Source organism: Hemicordylus capensis, chromosome 1 (genome assembly GCF_027244095.1).
Source record: "Hemicordylus capensis ecotype Gifberg chromosome 1, rHemCap1.1.pri, whole genome shotgun sequence".
NCBI classification, from domain to species: Eukaryota; Metazoa; Chordata; class Lepidosauria; order Squamata; family Cordylidae; genus Hemicordylus; species Hemicordylus capensis.
The window spans coordinates 314161432-314182153 of NC_069657.1; the positions used below are offsets into that span (position 1 = coordinate 314161432).

Sequence of the window (20722 nt, forward strand, 5' to 3'; positions counted from 1 at the left end):
TCTCTTCTGCCATGGACTTCTAAAGTCAAACCTTCATAAATTACAGCAACATAGATTTTTAAAGCAACGTGGAATAAGTATGGGATAAGGTTAGCAAATCCCTTAGTGCCCTCAGTTTACGTCTTATGTTTGTGTGTTATCATATTGAATAAAGTCAAAGAGATATTCAGGAGATTTTCAAAGATGGACAGCTCAATGGCTTCATTGTTGTTGGCAATAGCATTACTTTGGGGTCGTGCAAGATGCAACCTTCCCCGCCCGCCCCAACAACAATGCATGAAGTTGCGGGCTAGCAGCTTTCAGTAACCTCCTGGTAAGATTGGGTCATTAGCAAAGGCAGCTTTTGGAAACACGCCTCAGGTCTCATGCTAATAGACTGCAAAGGGTGTTACAGACAGCTCCACCTTTTGGAGTAAGCCAGCTAATGGACCTTCAAAACTATCTTGGGCAGGAAGGCTCCTGTTTAGTGATAAGAACCTGGCTTCAGCAGAAATGAGCAAACACACAGCCATTTCCCCATCCTTAATGTAAATGAAACAATTGGCGAGATAAGGAGAAGAACTCAGTCATAAATAAAAGATTTGCATTTCGCTCCTGGTTTCAATGAAGTAAGCAAACATAGAACCATTTCACCAAACAGGGTACCACACATGAATAGGTCCGACTGTATGGGGTTGAACCGAATAACCCCGCTGTTTGGTCCAACCCTGGACCGAACCCCCCCTAGGGGTTTGCAAGTTTTTTTAAATTTGATTTTTAAAAAAAATGTACCCCCTCTGGGGGAGTTGTCCAAGGTGGTTGGAGGGTGTCCTTGGAGGTTCCTCCCCCCCCCCCGCTGGCCTCCCTTATTTCAGAAATTGCCCATTCAGCTGCTCTTTGGCTGGTTTCCGGCCCTCCCCCCTAGGTGCAGTGGCCATTTTGGAGGCCTCTACATAGCACTTACATTTATATACCGCTCTATAGCTGGAAGCTCTCTAAGCGGTTTACAATGATTTAGCATACTGCCCCCCAACATTCTGGGTACTCATTTTACCGACCTCGGAAGGATGGAAGGCTGAGTCAACCCTGAGCCCCTGGTCAGGATCGAACTTGTAACCTTCTGGTTACAGGGCGGCAGTTTTTTTTACCACTGCGCCACCAGGGGCTATACATGGCCTGGCATGACCCATTGTGGCCTGGCATGATGATTTCTGAAATAAGGGAGGACAGTGGGGGAGGCGGAACCTCCGCAGACCCCCCCGCCTCGGATAACTCCCCCGGAGGGGATAAGTTAAAAAAAATTAAAACAAAAAACAAAACAAAATTGCGAATCGCCTGGACCGGACCGAACTGGAAGGGGCATGTTTGAGGGGGTGTCAAACTGAACTGGCCCAGTCCAGTTCGGGTTCAGTTTGGACTCAAACCGGTTCCCATGCATGCTCCTACTATACAGCCATAGAAGGCCCACCTGCACTAATTGGGTAAACATAGCAATTGACACTATTGTCATGCTTCAATTTCCCTGCATTCCAGAGAGAGATAGCTTTTGGAATGCCCTGTTGCCACCCAAGGGTATGATTTTGATTATATCTGGCTTTGTCAGGCAACATGGTTCAGAATCTGTTCCATGACAGACTCTCACACAGCTAGCTATGGCTGTTACTTCTTGTTTCTTCCCCCTTCCCCGCTCTGCTACTCTCCTTATTCCTGAGGAACCCCCAGATTGAACTTTGTGCACTGAACGCACATTAGGAAGGATAGGTAAACTTCCAACTCAGATCTATCTGTGTCTCTGGGATCCTTCTCACCCCCTTCTTTCTATCCCTCTCAGCTCTCCTTCCAGCACTTGATTAAGATTTCTAACTAAGCTCTCATTTACTTTGCATGGCAGCCTCCAAAATGGCCACCACCAGTGCAGGGAGATGCGGGCTGAAAACAGTCTGAACCGGGCCATTTGAGACCAGGGGAAGGCCGGCGAGGGGGAGGGGGAACCACTGGAGCTCCCCCTGCAGCCACGGCAGCATCCCCTGGAGGTGGTGAGTGCATGTGTGTTTTAATTCTACTTTAGAACCCCTGAACTGGCCCCGAGGCAGCTGGGGGGGGGGTCAGCTTGACCTCAAGCTGAACCAGGCCTGGTCTGGCTCAAGAGTGAGCCCTTGAGCTGGACCAGTTCGATGCTGAACGGGCTTGAGGTCAAGCTGGTTCACACATCCCTAACAGCATCCCTCCAGTGACTGTTGCTGGTGTCTATCTTATGTTCCTTTTTTAGATTGTGAGCCCTTTGGAAACAGATGACATTGTATGTATGTATGTATGTATGTATGTATGTCTATGTAAAGTGCTTTGGGAACTTTGGTTGAAAAGTGGTATATAAATATTCGTCATAAAATATATTCGTTGTGTGGGTATTTTCAGCTGACATTGGTCCTCCATATAGTTTTGCTCACAGACATGGCTTCACCTTTCTACTGTGATAGTCTGAGATGGTTACAAGTCTCTCTTTTAAAAACAAACAAACAAACAAACAAACAAACAAACAAACCACAATTCCCTCGGCTGCCTCTGGGCTACATATCAGATGAAAGGATGGCAAGAGGAAGCAACAATTCTTTGCAATTCTCTTCCATGACACACAGCCCATGTTTTGCACTTCCAAAAAGAGCTAGTTTCCCCGTACACTAAAATATTTAATTATGGTGAATATGTATTGTGCTGTCTAATTTTGTATGTTTGATCAAATCTGCCAGGCTCTTTATTTGCACAGTGTGAGTCTCCTTTCCTCTATTTGGATGCCTACAGAACCAATTGTCCAGTATTTGATAAGAGGGTGGATAATTTGCAGGGAATTGTGTTTATACTATGGCTCAGTGTGGCAGGGGCATAGCAACAATGGAACAAGGGGGGACAAATGTCCCTTGGGCCCCAGGGTGTGTGTGTCCCCTCCAGCTGGGTGACAGCTTGCTCTTTGCTTCCCCGCTTGCATCTGTCCAAAGATGATGGGAGGAACAGTGGCACATTTCAGTTTCTGTCCCAGGGTCCACTCCTGGTAATTGCACTGCTTGTGCCTTTGGATATGCCACAGCTATTATATCTTCTTGCACTCATGTAAATTCCTGGCTTACATCAGTGTGACATTGCACAACATGTCAGCGAGTGGAAGATGGGGTTCAGCTTCTTGGGCACAATAAAGTTGTGGAAAACTGGAATGGGACAAAATCTCGATGAGGTTTTGCACAAGTGCAGAAAGAATTGCTTTAAGTTTGGGAAGAAATGGAGTCCAATGTGCTAACTCACATAGAATATCCTTTTGCCTCTTGAGGATGTCAGATTTATGAGCACTGAAAGATGAGAAAATTTTAAAAATGAAAACATTTTCTTCCTGATAAAAATCTCAGTGTGCAGAGTATAAAATGTAGAAACACAGACACTGGATGGAGACACAGCAGTCCAACATATGGGGAAGTTATGAGGGTGGGGAGTAGAAGCAAATATGCAATTCATTTGGAATACTGATTTTTAAAATTCCCATTCCATATGACATATGTGCTTGGAATCGAGGGTTGTTCTCATTTACCCAGAATGGAGAGCTGTTGATATTTGGAGAGAATATGTTGCTCTGAACATGGATGATTCTGCTACATTTCATAGAAAGCCTAGACCTGATGTCCATGCAGACACATTCCTATTAAAGTCCGAGAATACATATCACAGAACTGGACTTAATGCCAGCCCAAGGAATGAGGAAGAAGGCCGTCTCATTTTTCTGGGAAAGGTTAAAATATTCTGCTCCCACCAATAAAGAGTGTAAATCATTTGCCTTAACTTATCTAATGGAAGAGTGCTGCAGTTGGCTGACAGAAAGAAATGCATCTGCATTCAAGAATGCATGTCCAATGGCCTAAAAATGTATCCAACATTAACAGCATGAAGAGATACTGTACATTGATATCAGAACTGGCAGCCACAAGGGTTGGCTTGAAAATGACATGTTTGGAATAACAACCTTCCCCACAACCCTGCCTCTAGCTTCTGAGTCAAGACTTCAAACTTTGCCTCTTTCTATTACCATGAGGGCTAGAAACATGCCTAGGTTGTGCAACATGCTCCCCGTGGTTATAAGAGGACTGTCTGTCTTTCTTGGAGGCCTTCAGGAGAGCCTTATAGACCTATCTTTTTAGCCTGGCTTTTAATGATATCTAGTTTTAATGTTATCTAATTTTTAATTTGTTTTAAATTGGTATTTTATTTTAATGATGTATTTTGATTTCAGTATAAACTGCCCTGAGCCACTTTAGGACGGACGTTACATACGTACATACATACACATACTAAAACAGATCCAGTGTTGTTGGGATTTTTTGCAACCAATGGAGTTCGGATATGCACATGGAATGTCCCCACTGTGTTATCAGATGTTTGGATTTCCATTGAGATTAAAGAGATCCCCCTCCCCCATCCCAGCAAAGGTTCTATGTGCACAAAAGAGTACATACTTGACTCTGGATTGCAGATGCAACATAAGCCCTTTTCAGTCATTACTTACCCATGGAAGGAAGGGAGCAGGAACATGCTGGCTAGCCAAGCCTCCTTGTGCCCCTTGGCTGCCCCTGTCATGCACTGAATGAAGGCAGAGTTTCTCCCCAGGCTGGGACTTGTGGCCAGCCAGGGTTCCCATTCATGGGCACTGAATGCGGGGCTTTAGTCTTTTTCAGAACAACGGTTGCTAAAAACAGAACTTCCCAGCTCTCCAGATTACTTAAGATTATGATGTGTTCTCCACACCATTTTCCGTCAACCTCCACACATCGAATGGCCAGCCTGCATGCCTCAGGTTAACGGTGTGGCGGGGCGAGGTGAGAGAGAACGAGTCAGCTGAGTGGGTAAGAAGAGTGAGAACAAGCACAGCTGAGGCTCATTCTCCCCCACCCCCGCCTCCAGCCCCACCCATATTGGCTGCCACTGGATCTACAGCACTAGAGCATGTGGCGGCTGCATTAAACTCACAGACTTGTCTTCTATCTCGTGAAGGCCATTTGTGGTATATTTGATAGCACGTCTGCCTACCAGGCCAAAATGCTGTCAGTAGTTTGAAATTCAACAAAAACACAAGTATTATCTCTCCATCTTGATGAGTTCATTCACAAATATGGTACAGGTGATAAAGTTACACAGCTGGAAGTCTGTTCAGAGTTGTTTTTCTAAGTGATTTTTAATTAGGTCATTGTTCACAGGGAATAATATGATATTGTTTTCTATAGCCTGATATTGTTTAGTGTAACAGCATAGGAATATGAAATGCAGCCTATCTATATGTGCACATAAGGAAAAATAAGGTTTTACTTAAATATACATGGAAATTAATAGCTTTCCTGATCTGAACTCATGTTTCTCATGCTCTTTGGATTACAGAAGGGTTATCCTTCTGGTGTTTGCACCCCAGGGATTAACATCTGTGTAAATGTGGTGATATAAAAAGGCCTCAATGATGAATCCATGAATTGTTCTTATTGACATTAGCGGATACTTTCTCTTGGACAAGTCTCTTTTGCAGGTGCACCAGTGACCACACACTAATTGAAAGGATTATTTTCATAAGATTCTGTGTAGTCTGCGAGGCTGTCATTGAAGAGCATAATTGTTTTAACCAGCTGCTAGAAGCAGTTTCTATTAATTTCTTAAATCCTACTATGCGGCACACAGACATTTGTGAATTGTCTACCCCACCACTCCAAAATGCAACATAAATAAGTGTATACCATTTTCTGTGGATTGTATTTTTTATCCAATTTCAGTTAACAAAAAAACATCCCTTAAAAATATACTTTTTCTACCAGCACATTTGCTATTCTTTTTTTCACCCCAACCACAAATCTTCAATGCACAGCATGTCTGCACAACACCTGTTGAGATTAAGGGACTAGACTTGCTCCTCTATGAGCCTACGCGGTTTGCACGACTTGATCTTGAAGTTACACTATATGTTTCCTTTCACTACAGAGGATTCCTCAAGTTCCATTATTTCCTTTTCTTGGGTGACTGCCAGGCTTCTCACCACAGGGCCAGCTTTAATATCTGAAAGAGTTTCCTGATGGGATCAAATCTTTCTTTTACAAGGCAAACTACTGTTACTAAAACCATCTCTAAATCATGCAGAACCATCATATAGTCTTATAAAATGGTGGTAGTCTGTTGACCGTATTATTTGGATCATGTGTGTCAGTGTCAAAAAGGCATGTTTCTTTCAAAATTTTAAGTATTACAATGTCGATTCTTGCTTAATTCCCAGAATCTTGTTGGCCTTCCAGCATCTTGTGATTAAGTGCAAGCAATAAGTTGGCTGTCAGTGCCTGTTTTTCCTTAGGCAGAGAATCTTTGCAAATCAATGGCCAACTTTGGACATCATGGGAGACCTGAGGCAAACCCACCTCAGGTTGGCCCTCCATCATGTCCAAAGATTTGGAACCGCAGTTCCCGGACTCAACTGTGGTTTCGATTCCTCCCCCAAACCTCAGAATGAACCCTTGGTTTGTAGTGAGTTACACTTACCAAACTGAGGCTCAGGAACCAGAGTCATTTGATTTGGGCAACTTGCCCAAACTGGAGTTAAGGAAGGAAACGCCTCCCACCCCTTAAAACCCATTGGCTGCTGCAGCTTTTCTTCAAGGGCCGGGGGGGGGAGCCCACACAGTCAGTTCCATCCCCTTTGCATTCTCCCACACTGCAGTTTCTGATCATCTGGGAGACCACCAGGGGACTGGGAGGTAAACTGTGGGCCCGTTGGACCTGCAATTACATGTACGTCCGAAGGCAGACCTTAAGCCTTTGGGCCACTGCCCATGTACCATCCAAATCCATGTGAACTCCTATTCATTTGCACATATATATTTTCTCTCCTGATGTCAATGCCATGTTTGCTCAGCTTAGAGGAAGAATCTTCTGACCATATTCCTGTAACTTGAACAAGCTGGAGAAGGTCAGCCTCTATTTCCTTTGCTTTGCATGCTACCATTGAGGCAGAGATGGGGGTTACTTTAACCCCAGGTCATACTGAGCAGACATCTCAGTATGTCTGGAACTCTGCTGCCTTCATGTTCTTTTGTTCTGGTGTCCAACCGATCTTTGACTGAGAGTATGTTTCTTTCGGCCACATAACAGCAATATTTAATTAGCAGCCTTTGTTTCTTCCCCCAGCCTCTGCTGTGAAGTTCAAGAGCTTCAGCAATGAATTGCTGTCAGAGGAGCCCGGGTTCTAGTTTGTCACAGCACAGCCAAAGATTTTGTTTGGCACAAAACACAAACAGATTGCAGCATAGCTTGGTGCATCAACATGTGGCCAAGACTTATTGTTTCTCAGCCCAGCTGAAGCCTGCCTTCTTTGTCCAAACAAGTTCATCAGGCTTGCTGTTTGATGTGTATTTGCTTCACCTGTTAGGCTGTATAAAAGGGATATGTCTACAAATCCTGTAGAGCCAGTGGTGAGCAGCAGTTTGCAATGTTTTGTGCCCGATTTGTTTGATAAAAGAAGAGATTTTGGAATGATCATGAAGAAAAGCTGAATCAAGGCTGACATCCCGAATAACGAAGTGCACATGCAGAAACTGTGCGGAGGCTGCATGACCCTCAGGGACATTTTTCAGGTGGCACAAAGTGCTTCTGAGGGAAAAGGGAGATCAGTGAATATCACCCCCCCCCGCCACGCACAAGTGCCTGCACTGCTTTAATCTGCAACGCAGCTGCTGCTGCACACACACTTCCTTTGCAACATGTGCACTTTCTTACTCAGGATGCTGGCCAGTATATACAGGAGCCAAAGTATTTTAAAAATAACAATTTTTTCAGTAGTTGCATGGCCATCTGGCAGGTCTGTGACTTAGCCCACCTGTAAGCATGGTTAGATCAGAAATGATGCAGCACAGCTGACAACATGCTTGACAGCAAATGAATATTAAGGGAAATTTAAACATTCTCTCTTGAAGAGTAAGAGGAAAACATGGGTGGGAAGACTGTTGCTAGCAATGCAGAGTGAAAGAAACTCACAGAAACAGGAGGCAGTCTCCACACCCACACCACCTCCAATTTATTGACCCAGTACCAATTCTCCAGCACTGGCACCTGTGCCCTGGCACTATCAAAAGCGTTTGCATGTTACCCTGCTCATTCACAGTCCAGTGATGTGTTTCTTTCTGATAGTGCTTCTGGAGTTTGGACACTCTACTTCCTAGGAGCCTGTAGCAGTGCAGGTGGATTGGCACCACTTACACAACATGTGGGCCACCAAGCTCTCATGAGAAATACTTCAGCAACAGAGGTTCAAGAGCAGAGAGTTTTTTAATAGGATTTTGACCTGCACTATGTTCCAAATGTGAGAAAACTTAGAAATACTCACCAGTGTTCCCTCTAAGAAGGATTCCCAGATATTGTTGACTACAACTCCCTTAATCCCCAAACAAAAGCCACTGCAGCTGGGGGTTCTGGGAGTTCAACAACATCTGGGAATTCCTCTTAGAGGGAACAGTGATACTGACCTATATTGCGCACAAGACCCCACCAATCTATAAGTGCTGGTTTTGCCTGATTCCAAACCTTGTCTATGCTTTGGGGAAGCTCTGTAGCTAGCCACTGATTATGTCAGCATTGTAGAGGGGTGTGCACAAAGCCAAAATTGCAGTTCAGTTTGATTTCAAATTGAATTTGAACTGAACTGAGTGCTGCCGAACCATGTCAGTCAAAACAACCAGCTGGTCCAGTCCGTTTGACCAAACCCTTTAGCGGTTTGAGTGGAAATACTTGTAAAGGGGAATCCGGTGAGGATTCTCCAAAGTGGTGGGAGAATCCACTGAAGGGCAGCAGGGGAGCAGCAAGAAAGATAGTCTAAGGTGCTTACTGGCCCAGCCTGGCGTGGCTGCCGGCACCACCACTCCACCCCCCCCCCCCACACACACTGCAACCCAAGCACCAGATCCCTCTTTAAGCAGGCTGCCTACATGGTGGTGGTGTGGTTCCAGCCTCCGTGCATGCATGGAGGCCATTTGTGTGGTCTCCACATGTGCACAGAGGCCATGCAAATGGCTTTCATGCATGTGTGGGGGCCCGAACTCTGCTGCCATGTGGGTGGCCTGCTTAATCCAGCACTTGGGTTGCATTGGGGATTGTTGTGCAGCGGTGCTGGCAGCCGCACTGGCCTGGGCTGGTAAGCATGTTAGACTACCTTTCTCACCATTCTCCCCCCCCCCCCACCTTTCAATGTCGAACTGGTCCTCTTGAAGCAGGCTTCATTCAGTTCGATCACAGATCGAACCGGCCCCGGTTTAGTTTGTGATCAAGCTGCCGGACCAGCCCGGTTCGATGTGAACCAGTTCAACATCAAACAGTTCATGCGCACCCCTAGCGTTGTAGTGATGATTTCCCCATTCATTCCTAACCCAAACACTTGCCCTGCTCTTGGATCAGTGGGGCCCTGTTCAATATCTAAGCCACAAAGGGGACAAAAGGAGAGATTTCATGGATAAGATTTGAAGAAAGTGCAGGCTTGGTAGTTGCTATTCAGATGGACCACAGAACACAATCTCCTCTTGTCCGCAGGAATTTGAGAGTGGCAGAGGAGCTTCTCTGGGCATTTAAAGCCATGTGTTCTCCATGAGCTTTCCTAGACCCACCAGAATGAAAAACTACTCCCAAGTATTTAAAGTGTGCAACTTGTTCAATCTTGTGTCCCTCAATCCACCAAGAGTGTATCTTGGGCCTCCTGGCGAAGGCCATAATTTTAGTTTTGTGAAAGTTGATTTCCAGGCAGTCCTCCCTGCAGTGCAACGTCAGGGCCCTCAGTGCTCTTCTAAGGCCAATGGGACTCGACAAGGAGCACAACTGGCGCATAGATCCCTGTGTTGTACATTATTATGCTGAACACTTCAATATGGACATTTGGTTTCTTCTATGAACCTATTCCAGAGTCCTAAACTATCTGGTTTATTTTAGGCAAGTGAGTATTTGCTTTGTTATTTAAAACAACAGCTCATTTTCTACATGTAAAGATCCCCCTCCCCACTTTTCCAGGACAAAGTATAGCATCTATTTCCTTTTGAACTATGTTTCTTTACTAAGGAATGGCAGTATCCAATCAACATGAAGAACATTGACTGATATGCCAAAAGTTCAATTACAGTTAAATGGGAAAGAAGAGAGAAGAATATGCTTTATTCATTTCAGCTGTTACATCTTAATGTAAAGAAATCACTTTGCACGGATCTGTAACTGACCCCAATTCCTAATCTCCTAGACTATTAACTTTTAAATCTTTGTTATGGAATATGTTGGCACCATACCAGAGTGTAATGCTTTTTCATAGATTTGACCTGGGTTTATGTTTTGTTTTCTTTTTCAGAACTGCAAAGGAAAAAGTCAGTTTAGAGTACTTTGTTAATTGCTTGGTAACATTTCTATTAGCAGAATTTTCTCAACAGGGTTCAGTTGATACATTCCTGAAACATGATCTAATGCTACCCTGTGGGATAAAAAATGGTAAGGAAATTTTGTTTCAGATTTCAAAACATATTGCTATGGGATTACAGATGGTATTGCTTCAGTATTATGCTGTAGATGTATCCCAATTATAAACCACAGAGCCAAAAAGTAATGCGGATGCCTGCAGCAGCGGGGGCGGGGGGGAGAACCCTTTCTTAGAGATGTGAAAACAATGGCTGCCATCCTAACTAGCAAAGCACATGCGGCATGTTTTCTCTCTTACAGATGGCTTCTGCAGTGCAGGCAGAGATGGGATTGGGGGAGTAGCAGTGGTAGAGCATCTGCTCGCATGTAGAAGGTCCCAGTTCGATCTCTGGCATCTTCAAGTATGGCTGGGGAGGACTCCTGACTGAAACCTTAGCAAAGCTGCTGCTGCCAGTCACTGAGCTTGATGGACTGGAGGGCTGACTTGGTATAAGGCAGCTTCCTGTGTGCCTTTGTTTTGCTTCGTTAGTTAGGATGTCAGTCAATGATTTCATTTTGATTATATCCTAACAGCTTTGTTTGATAAACAAATACAGGTAAAAAAACATGGAAAGGAACAATTGCCTCTCTTCTGGAAGGGCACAATACAGTTTCCGTGCACATTGTTAGGAGCATGTAGTTCTCTTGCATGTGAACGTCTCTGGGTGCAGATGAGAAGAAAGCCAGTGAGAGATAGATGATCAATCGGAGGAAAGTCCAGAGTCTTGACTGAGAGGTCTGGAGTACTCTTGGAAGGCACTGCAGAATGCGACTGTCATCACAGGATCACGTGCAGTATGGAAGCCCATCCATGCCTAGAGTCATGGCAACACAAGTAACAAAAAGCTTGTTTTGGAGAGATAATCTTACCTGAGGACACATACATGCTGCATGCAGCATAACAGCTTAAATTAGATAGCTATATTCTCCCTCTTCAAAAGCTACATGTACTGGATGTTGTACTTAGCTTGCAGGATCATCATGAAGTCCAGGGGTGTAGCTAGGGGAGGGGGGATTCCGTGTTCACCCTTCCCTCTGGGGCGAAAATGGAGAGATTATGATATGGAGGGTTGGAGCTGGGAGCCCTCAGGAGCTGGGCCCCCCAGTTTCTTTGAAACCCATCTGCTAAATTATAGCTACACTCCGACTCAGTTTGTGCAGTTTGTTGGAAAAGGACTTTGTGCTGTATCTTGTCTCAAAGACAGTGGAGGACAGACTAGTGAGTCAGAGGGCTAGAGGGTCAAGACATTGGTCATCCCTTCTCTACTGCTCTGACACTATCCCTTTGGAATGTAGATTGCTACTCTTAGGGACTAAGTTCCTTCCTCCCTTCTCATCTAGGAATGTGCGTTTCGTTTCGGATACAAAACGTTTTGTGCACAAAACAGGCCATTTCGGCTGTTTTGTAGCCAAAACAAAACACCCAATGCTCAAAACAGAACATTTTGTAGCCAAAACAAAATGTCCCTGTTTCGGATACAAAACATTTTGTTGTTTCGGCTGTTTTGGAACTCCATTTTGCAATCGCAAAAAGGCTTTCTCCTTCAGTCTCCATTTTGAGTTTTGACATCTGTTTGAATTTCCAGCCCTTCCAGCCCGCAGATTGGCCAGCGAAAGCATGGGCTGATCTGCTGGCAATTGCCTCCTTATTCCTTTTAAGCAAATTTAAGGGTAAATTTTACCCTCATTGGCCAGTGGGGCAGTGTGCATTTTATTGTTGTTGTTTCACACTGTTGTGTGTAGATCAATTGCATTTTGGGTGGGGGGTGATGTGGATGTGCATGACCTTTGGAAATCTGCCTGATTTTTTCCAAAGCTCTGCTGCTGTTAATGTGTGATGTTGATGTTATTTAGGGTGGATTCGGGGCAGAAAGGGGGATTTGGGGGCAGAAGAGTAGTTCAGGTGGTAGTGCCCCAATGGGTGCCTGCTGCCACCCAGATTCCAAACGAATAGGGAAAAGGGCTGATTTTTAAAGAATTTCTGAAGTTTACATGTCTTTGGGGCAGAAAGGGGGCCTGAGGGGGAAAACAGTGGGTTGGGTGGCAGTGCCCCAAGCAGTGCCTGCCACAACCCAGATTCCAAAGGAATAGGGCAAAGGGCTGATTTCTTAGGAATTGTTGAAGTTTACGCTTCTTTAAGGTTCCCCACCCCAAGGGAATCATGGAGGTTTCAGCAGACCCACAACTCCACCTGGGGGGCACTGGGGTGGCCGGAAGCGAGTGGTGGTGTAGTGCACATAGGGTGCCAACCACCGTCATGGGTTGCTAACCCATGGGATGCTGGGTTCTGTTGTTTCTGAGGTGTTCTGAGTGTAGATTCTCTGGTAGCATATGAGATTTTCAACGACAAACCATGAATCCACTCTCATATGCTACCAGAGAATCTGAATCTATATTCAAAACATCTCAGAAACAACAGAACCCAGTACCTCATGGGTTAGCAACCCATGTGGGTGGTTGGCACCCTATGTGCTCTACACCACCACTCGCTCTGGGCCACCCTCGTGCCCCCCAAGTGCAGTTATGGGGCAGGAATTATGGAGGTCCATCATTCCCTATGGGGAAGAACTTTACAGATGCGCAAACTCCATTACATCTTAAAAAATCAGCCCTCTGCCCAACTCCTTTGAAATAATTCTGGCAGCTTCCTTGCCCCCACTGGGCACTACCACACACCCTTCTCTGCTCTGGGCCACCCCTTTCCCCCCAACATGAAGCTATACATTTGCTAAAACCTCCATTCTTCCCTATGGAAAAAATCCTATACTTCAAAAATTCACCAAAAATCAGCCCTTTGCTCAATTCCTCTGAAATTTGGGTGGTAGTTTCCATCCATTGGACACTACTGCCCCCCCACCCACTAGTTTTTCCCTGGGGCAATTTTTTCAAATCCACAGCGTTTCGGATTTGGATTTTGCAATTTCGAACAAAGAACAAGATTGGGGTGTTTCGGATTGGCTGATTTCGAACAAAGAACAAAATGGGGATATTTCGGATTCGGGCCAAAAACAAAACAGAAATCAAAACAAAATGCACAACCCTATTCTCATCCTGTTCCTTCTACCTTGCAACATGCAAGCAAGCTCCTCTCCCTGCACCATGTGTGCAGAGAGGATGCAGAATCCATCTGCATCCAGCTAGATAGATAGATTAGAGATCCTAACTTCTCACTTTCCTATCTAGAATGGAGTTCTCTAATAAATGCTTTATGTATTGATTTGAAACTCTGAACTGGCTCCAAGTTACTTTATTCTCAGCACACGCATGCCTAACTAAATTCCGCTGTGTTGTGCCTCTGTGCATTCTGCTATAATTAAAAGGGTTTTCTCCTACCAGGGAGAATTCCCAACACAGTTCTCATGATCTGAACTTGTTAAACGGTGCCATACATAATCAGCAACTTCATTTGATTGATCTCTTGTTAGGCAGTAAAACATCAGACAGATAGTGTTGAATATTTGAATACTTCCTCTTTTTTTTTTTAAAAAACCCAACTTCCTGCATTTACAAAACTAGGAGTCTAGTACAGTCTTCCCAGGATGTGTTAGTCTTGAATATGCCAGGTTTTGTTTTGTTACATGGGTGAGCATACAAACATATGATTCCTTTCCTGCAAACAATTTAGAAAATGATAAATCACCTCAGTCTGCTGCTGATTGTGGCTGACATACTGTGCAATGTTACACATGCGTGGAATGTAACCTTTGCACAGTTGCGCAAGTGCAAAAACTGCACAGAGATGTGAAACAGTGCAGCTATTATCTATCTTTCTCGCAACTCAATTTGCACAATTTTTGTGCATGTGCAACTGTGCAAATGCATAACACTGAGCAGTATGTCAGCCTGTGTGTTTAGCCTCTATCCTCAGGACAAAACAAATTAGTTGGTTATGCTTTCATAAACAGTGAATCAAGCATCCAACTAAAAATTGGGAGGGGGGGATTAAATAAAGATGGATTAGGATACATCTTAAATTTTCCATCTGGTTTCTGAGTATTGATACTGAGTATTTATGTAGGTTAGGAGCCAGATAGATGCACTTTGCCCAGTGGGACTTAAAAAACCCCTTATTTTCTTTGAATAGCAGACACTGGAACCATTTCTCATAGTGTTTTTCAACTCAGTTGCATGAATGTTTTCCATGCAACATGCTGGACTGCTACCTGAGAAAAACAAGCTCAATGCTGTAGCCTTTCCCCTAAATGATCTTTCTGAGTGACATCAGTAATCCTTGCAACAAGCTTCTTAGGCAGGCCAGTATTATTATCTCCATGTTGCAAATATGCTACGGCAAGGAGGAGATTGCTACAGGGAAGGGGGCTGTAGCTCAATGGTAGAGAAGCTGTTTTGCATGTAAAAGGTCCCAGGTTCAGTCCCTGGTATCTCTGGGTAGGGCTGGGAAGGACCCCTCTCATGTTCTTAATTACTAGACTATGCGGATCCTGGCAGGATTCATGCCTGTTGAAGTTATGTTTTGACAGAAGTTTTTTGCGCCAACAATTTACAACATTGTTCTTTTAAGTTATCTGAAACCTTGTTGGAGTAATCTGAATAAAGGTGTGTTTATTCACCTGTGCTTTAATGTGATAGCTGAAGGAAAAAGCACTCTTGCTCATTGCATCCTCCAAACCATGGCCATTTATATGCCACCACACACAAGACTGAGCCTACTATCCCCACTCCTTTTCAAGTACTGAATAGCTTTGAGCACCATTAGTGTCTCAGAATAGAAATGTATAGACTTCTGAAACTAGGAGGCTTGGCTTGAGGATGCAGGTCTTAATTTAAAAGTTTGGTTTTCCCCATCAAGCATTTTTATTTTATTTTATTTTTGCTTGCATGTTTAGGATCGCTCTTCTTTTAATCCTTCCAGAAACCAAGCAGTCCACAGGTGCAAGTGGGGGGAAAAAACCCAAAGTTTGCAGCTGTTCATTTTATTTATTTATTTATTTATTTATTTATTTATTTATTATTACACTTTTATACTGCCCCATACCCGTGTCTCTGGGCAGTTCACAATGATAAAACAGTTTAAAACACATATAAAAACACATAAAAACAATTAAAACTAACAATTTAAAAATCAATCTCATAATTAAAACCGATCCATTATCAAGAAGCTGAAAAAGCCAGAGTAAAAAGATGGGTTTTAAAATATATTTTTTTAAATTGTCAGAGATGGGGAGAATCGTATCTCAATAGGGAGCGCATTCCATAGTCCTGGGGCAGCACCCGAGAAGGCCTGGCTCTGTGTGGAGATGAAGAGACCAGTTCCTATATACTCAAATTCAGTCAGCTCTTCCAGCCATCACTAAAGACATGTGCAGACATTCTGTTCCACATGCATTCAGGTATTGGTACACACATAACATGTTTTTGTGTGAATGACCATACATGCATTCATTTTAAGAGTAAACCTGCAATGTAGGATATAGATGGGAAGTATACTGTCATACGTGCATTCCACGTAACATGTGAATAATTGAACATTTGTACCCTGTACACAGATTGTACATGCATTGAACATAATGTGTGAGAAGGGCTTAAGAGTTATAAGTTCCATGCAAAGGCTTTGGCTAGCATCACAATTAATCCAGTGATACTTTTACAATAAGTAGATGCAGTCTGTGTGGTCTAGACTCACACAAATTCCTTTTCTTCTCTACGTAATTTTTTTTGCCTTTAACTGAGTCTGGAGTACTGTATAAATCTGGATAGAGTCATAATGAATGAACTTTTTATTTAGTGTGAGGACTATTTCACTGTAAATCAATATCCTTGTTGCCCCTCACAGCCTCCGTTTTGTTTTTGGAATCTATACCGTATTAAGAGACGAACATTATTGGACACAATGGTAAAACATGCTGTATAATGTATTTTTTTAAGGCTGCAAGGCATGGTTGAAATATTCATATGCACCAAATGAAAGAACAGAAAGATTAATATTCCCTTTTATTTATTAAATTCAAGTTTTATCTTGAGTTTATACTTCTAATGTAATAATATTTCTTATCTCCAAACAGCCAGTCCAGCTTGTTGATTTTAATAGATAAGTCCTGCACTTCGAGTGTGGAAACACAGTGGGTAATATTTATATGAAACTTCCAGCAACCGTGGTATTTTGCTCATGTGGAATATCATGGCATTTTGCCTGGATCAAGTAACCAGCAGATTAACACATTAACACTTTTTAAAAACATGCATATAATCCACTCTGAATGTGGTCTTTGACTCCTGGTAGGAATACCTAATCCCCCCCACCCCAAACTGAAGCACTACTTCATAAAGTCATTCAAATAAACAAGCAGTTGCTAAGGCATTTCAGCATACATGACACAAGGGTACACATTTATTTAGTTAAAATCGTTTGTTTCCCACTTTTCTATCCTGTAAAGAAAATCCAGAGTGGCTTCAGCAGTGTAATCAGCAGCCAGTCTGACAGCTATGTTAGTCTGCCAAAACAAAAACCATACAGTTCTGTGGCACATGAAAGATATACACATATACTGTGGCACAAACCTTTGCGAGCTAAAGCCCATTTTGAAAGTGTATGGGTGCAGAGGAAACAATATTTTATACAGTCAGGCTAAATACGCTGGCTGACATCCAGCACAGCATTTTGTGTCTGTAACAAGGCACTGTGGGGCTGCTATGCCCTTCAAAGGTAGTTCTTCAACTGCTCGTTTTGCACAGCCCCGATGTGCCTTTGAAGGCTCCCTGTAGTATTTTATAGACCCAACGCATTTTGGATTAAAAATCCTTTATTTGGCACTTTTCACAACTTCATAACAAGGCTAAAACCAACCACCCTCACCATAACTCTCCTATAGAGTGGCAGCGTTATGGTGAGAGAGTAGGCTGGTTAGTTTTATGAAGTCGTGGAAGTGCCCATGACAAAGGATTTTCAATTCAAAATGCATGGGGCCTATTTATTTTATTTTATTTTTTACATTTATATCCCGCTCTTCCTCCAAGGAGCCCAGAGCGGTGTACTACATACTTGAGTTTCTCCTCACAACAACCCTGTGAAGTAGGTTAGGCTGAGAGGGAAGTGACTGGCCCAGAGTCATCCAGCTATTATCATGGCTGAATGGGGATTTGAACTCGGGTCTCCCCGGTCCTAGTCCGGCACTCTAACCACTACACCACGCTGGCTCTTAAAGACTACAGTGAAGCTTTTGAGGGGCTCCTCTCAGTTTTTGTCTCCTTGGTGGTGCCTCCACACTTCTCTTTGCCTTTGAAGGGTGCAGCAGAGTGTTATGGCCACATAACGCCCTGCTGGATGTCAGCCAATAAAAATACTACAAGCAAATGATAACAGTGTTCCCAACTGACCAGAAAAAGTCTTGGCTAGGTTTCTACCAGTTGCCAGAAATGAAAGGGAGAAAGGCTAGGGTGTCCCCACTGCCCTAACCTTGTACAAACTGCACACTTGAGGTGAATAGACAGCTTTTGTTCTGGGCTGTGCCTCTGGACCCCCCCCTCCCCCAACACAAAACAAAAACAAACCCCATGGCTTCACCACAAGCCTGTCCAAAACTTCTGAACCACCACCCAAACCTGCTGGGCTCTGTCTCCCAGGCGTTCACTCTGGTTTCTGTCTCTGGACCCAGAGGGCTTCACCATAGTGTTAATGAAATTGCCTCGAGGTTGTTTGGTCAGCACCCCCAGTTCAGGTGAATGTGGGGAATTTAGCTCAAAAGGGGAGACAGTTCCAATCAGCTTTAATTTGTGCAAGCGTATGAACTCCAGAAAATCGGCTTGAGAGAGAGGTTTGAATTAAATCATAAAGGAGTTTATTAAAAATAAAACCAGACTAAATTACTATGTGGCCCTAGTCTAAAGGCACTACAAATATGCTAAGAAACAGGCTATTGTAAGGCACATTTAGCTTAAAGTTCCAAATTATGTGTAAATTCCCAGGCGAGCTAGAGAGGTACTTCAAGATAGAGCGGCAAGATTTCAGAAATAAGAGAAAGGGATAGGTTCAGCCTTGAAGAAGCCGGGCAAGAGGCTATATCACCTGTCCTGGAGAGGGACATGAAGGTGGTCTGCTGGAGTTTCTTGTTGCAGTCTGATGGGGTCCAGAATGAGAGGCACTGAGGTGTTTCGCAGTGGGAGTCCCAGGTATAATATACATGTGGAAGCACACTGGTTCATGGAATTAGGGATACTTATATCCCAAAATGTGTCTTGAGGGCACTTGTCTTTTGTCCTGCTCTGCTGAACAGACAACCTTTTTTTTGGGAATGCATTGTGTCTTAGTCCTTCCTGGGTAGGAACGTATGTGAACGCCCATGGCATTCAAAGCTGATTGTGAGGACAGTTGGAGTGTGCAGGTGTGTTTAAAGAATATCCTGTGCTGGGAAGGGCTTTCCCAATAAGTCTGTCAACAGTTTCGATAGGTACACATTCAAAGTTACATCACTAACTCCTCCCTATTGTAATGGAGGCTGCAGTTGCACTTGTCTTACCTGTCTTTTCTACATTCCCTTCCAGACCTGATTGCTTTGTTAACAACAGGTGCTATCTCTTTGCAAGAGGAAGAGGGGAGTTTAGATTTCATTCCAAGGCTGAAATGATCCTGAATGCCAGACACTTGCAGTAGCCAGTTCTGGAGTCTGATTAGCTGGGCATTCCTCACAGAGAGTGTGAAGCTAATCCCCTTTCCAATTTGTGGGGCTTGTAGTCAAATCTAGGAGCGACCAGTCCACTGCCAGCTAAGCAACTTGTCTCCAAGTATAACATAGACTGGGAGCTCACATTGCAGTGCAGATCCTGAGCATAGCAAAAGTGCAGTCTTCAAGCCTGGAGTTGCAGTTGCAACCAGGGAGGCTTCTGGGAGGGGACGGAATAAGCTCAGCTAGTAACAACAGTCCCTACCCAGATAGCAGATTTCTTCCCAAGAACTGGCTACTTCTAAATATTGTACCAATGTCATAAAGTTCATTTAAATTATACAAAATGGCAGATATATAAAGTACAAAAGTCACACACACACACATACATATACATATGCACAGAAAAAATAGGTTATATTGGGTTATATTTAGATAGCTAGTTCTGAGTAAATCCTATTGAAATTAATGTGACATCACTTGCAACTAACTTATTTCATTGATTTCAATGGTGCTTAGTCATTAGCCAATTCATCTGGATACAAGGTTAGAAGAAATATATTTCTAGTCTCCCTGCTTTCTGCTAATACACCTTGCTGTAAAGCAGGGCTGCACAACTTCAGCGCTTGAGCTGTTGTACTACAACTCCCATAATCTCCAGTCCCAGTGGCCAATATTCAGGGATAATGGAAGTTGTAGTCCAACAGCTGGAAGGCCAAAGTTGAGCCTGTTATCAATTGAATATAAGACTGAAAATCTGTTTTGTGTTAAAAGCCGCAAGCCAATAGCTATAATAAGTCTATGGTGATCCAGAATATGCTCCTACATACAGCAGTATAAATGATCCCTTCTGCTTTCCAGACACCCGTCATTTCACAATGATGTTGCAGTGTTCAGAACTTGCAAAGTAAAATATATGCCTTCCACACATGACGAGATCTCTCAGTTGTCTTTTTCACTCTGCTCACATTTTTTAAAGGCATTTCTACTTCAATTCTGAATATTTATGTATTAAAGACTGTGCAGCCCAATTCTTCATGGCAGAGCTTTTAACACAGCTTACAAATACATTAAAGATACTACACAACAATAAAATAAAACTAAAAACTGGTAAAATGCAAAAAGGCAGTCGCCGATATGATGTGCAGCATAACAGCTCCATAATCCAGAGCTCTGGGGCAGCTGTGACATCAGAATGCAGTCCTGACGCTGGCAAGAATTGGCGTTAGCGCAAACATTTCTGCAGTTTCTCCCCATTCACAGCAACGGGGGAAACGACAGAAGCACTGCTTGTGCTCCTGCCCATTCCTGTATTGCAACTCTGTAGTAGCCCTGGGCTGCAGTGTCATGGAGCTGTAATACTGTGTTTCATTTGAGTGAGTGTCAACAAAAAGAATGAAATAGAGATTTTACATCGACCAAAAATAGCAAATTATTATTAAAAGCTCAGAGAAACAGGGCAGACTCTGCCTGGGATTTTTTTTTTAGAAGAGTTGAGTTTGTCTTAGGAGGTAATTCCACAACCGGTGTGCCATTAGTACATTGGGCAAACCCTCTGGCACATCAAATGTTTGGCACCATAATATGGCAGTAAACTCAGTGGTTCATTAGGAATTCTCAACCATTCATAAGCCTTACCA

The 20722-nt window shown here is 43.5% G+C and overlaps 1 long non-coding RNA gene across 1 annotated transcript in view; it reads left to right on the plus strand.

The window, feature by feature from the left end:
* Positions 1–1984, plus strand: part of LOC128348019 (uncharacterized) — a 65722-nt gene extending 63738 nt beyond the window's left edge. Inside the window, exon 9 of the long non-coding RNA XR_008317883.1 lies at positions 1871–1984. This is a non-coding gene — a long non-coding RNA (uncharacterized LOC128348019). The remainder of the gene's footprint in view (positions 1–1870) is intronic.
* Positions 1985–20722: the final 18738 nt, after the last annotated feature.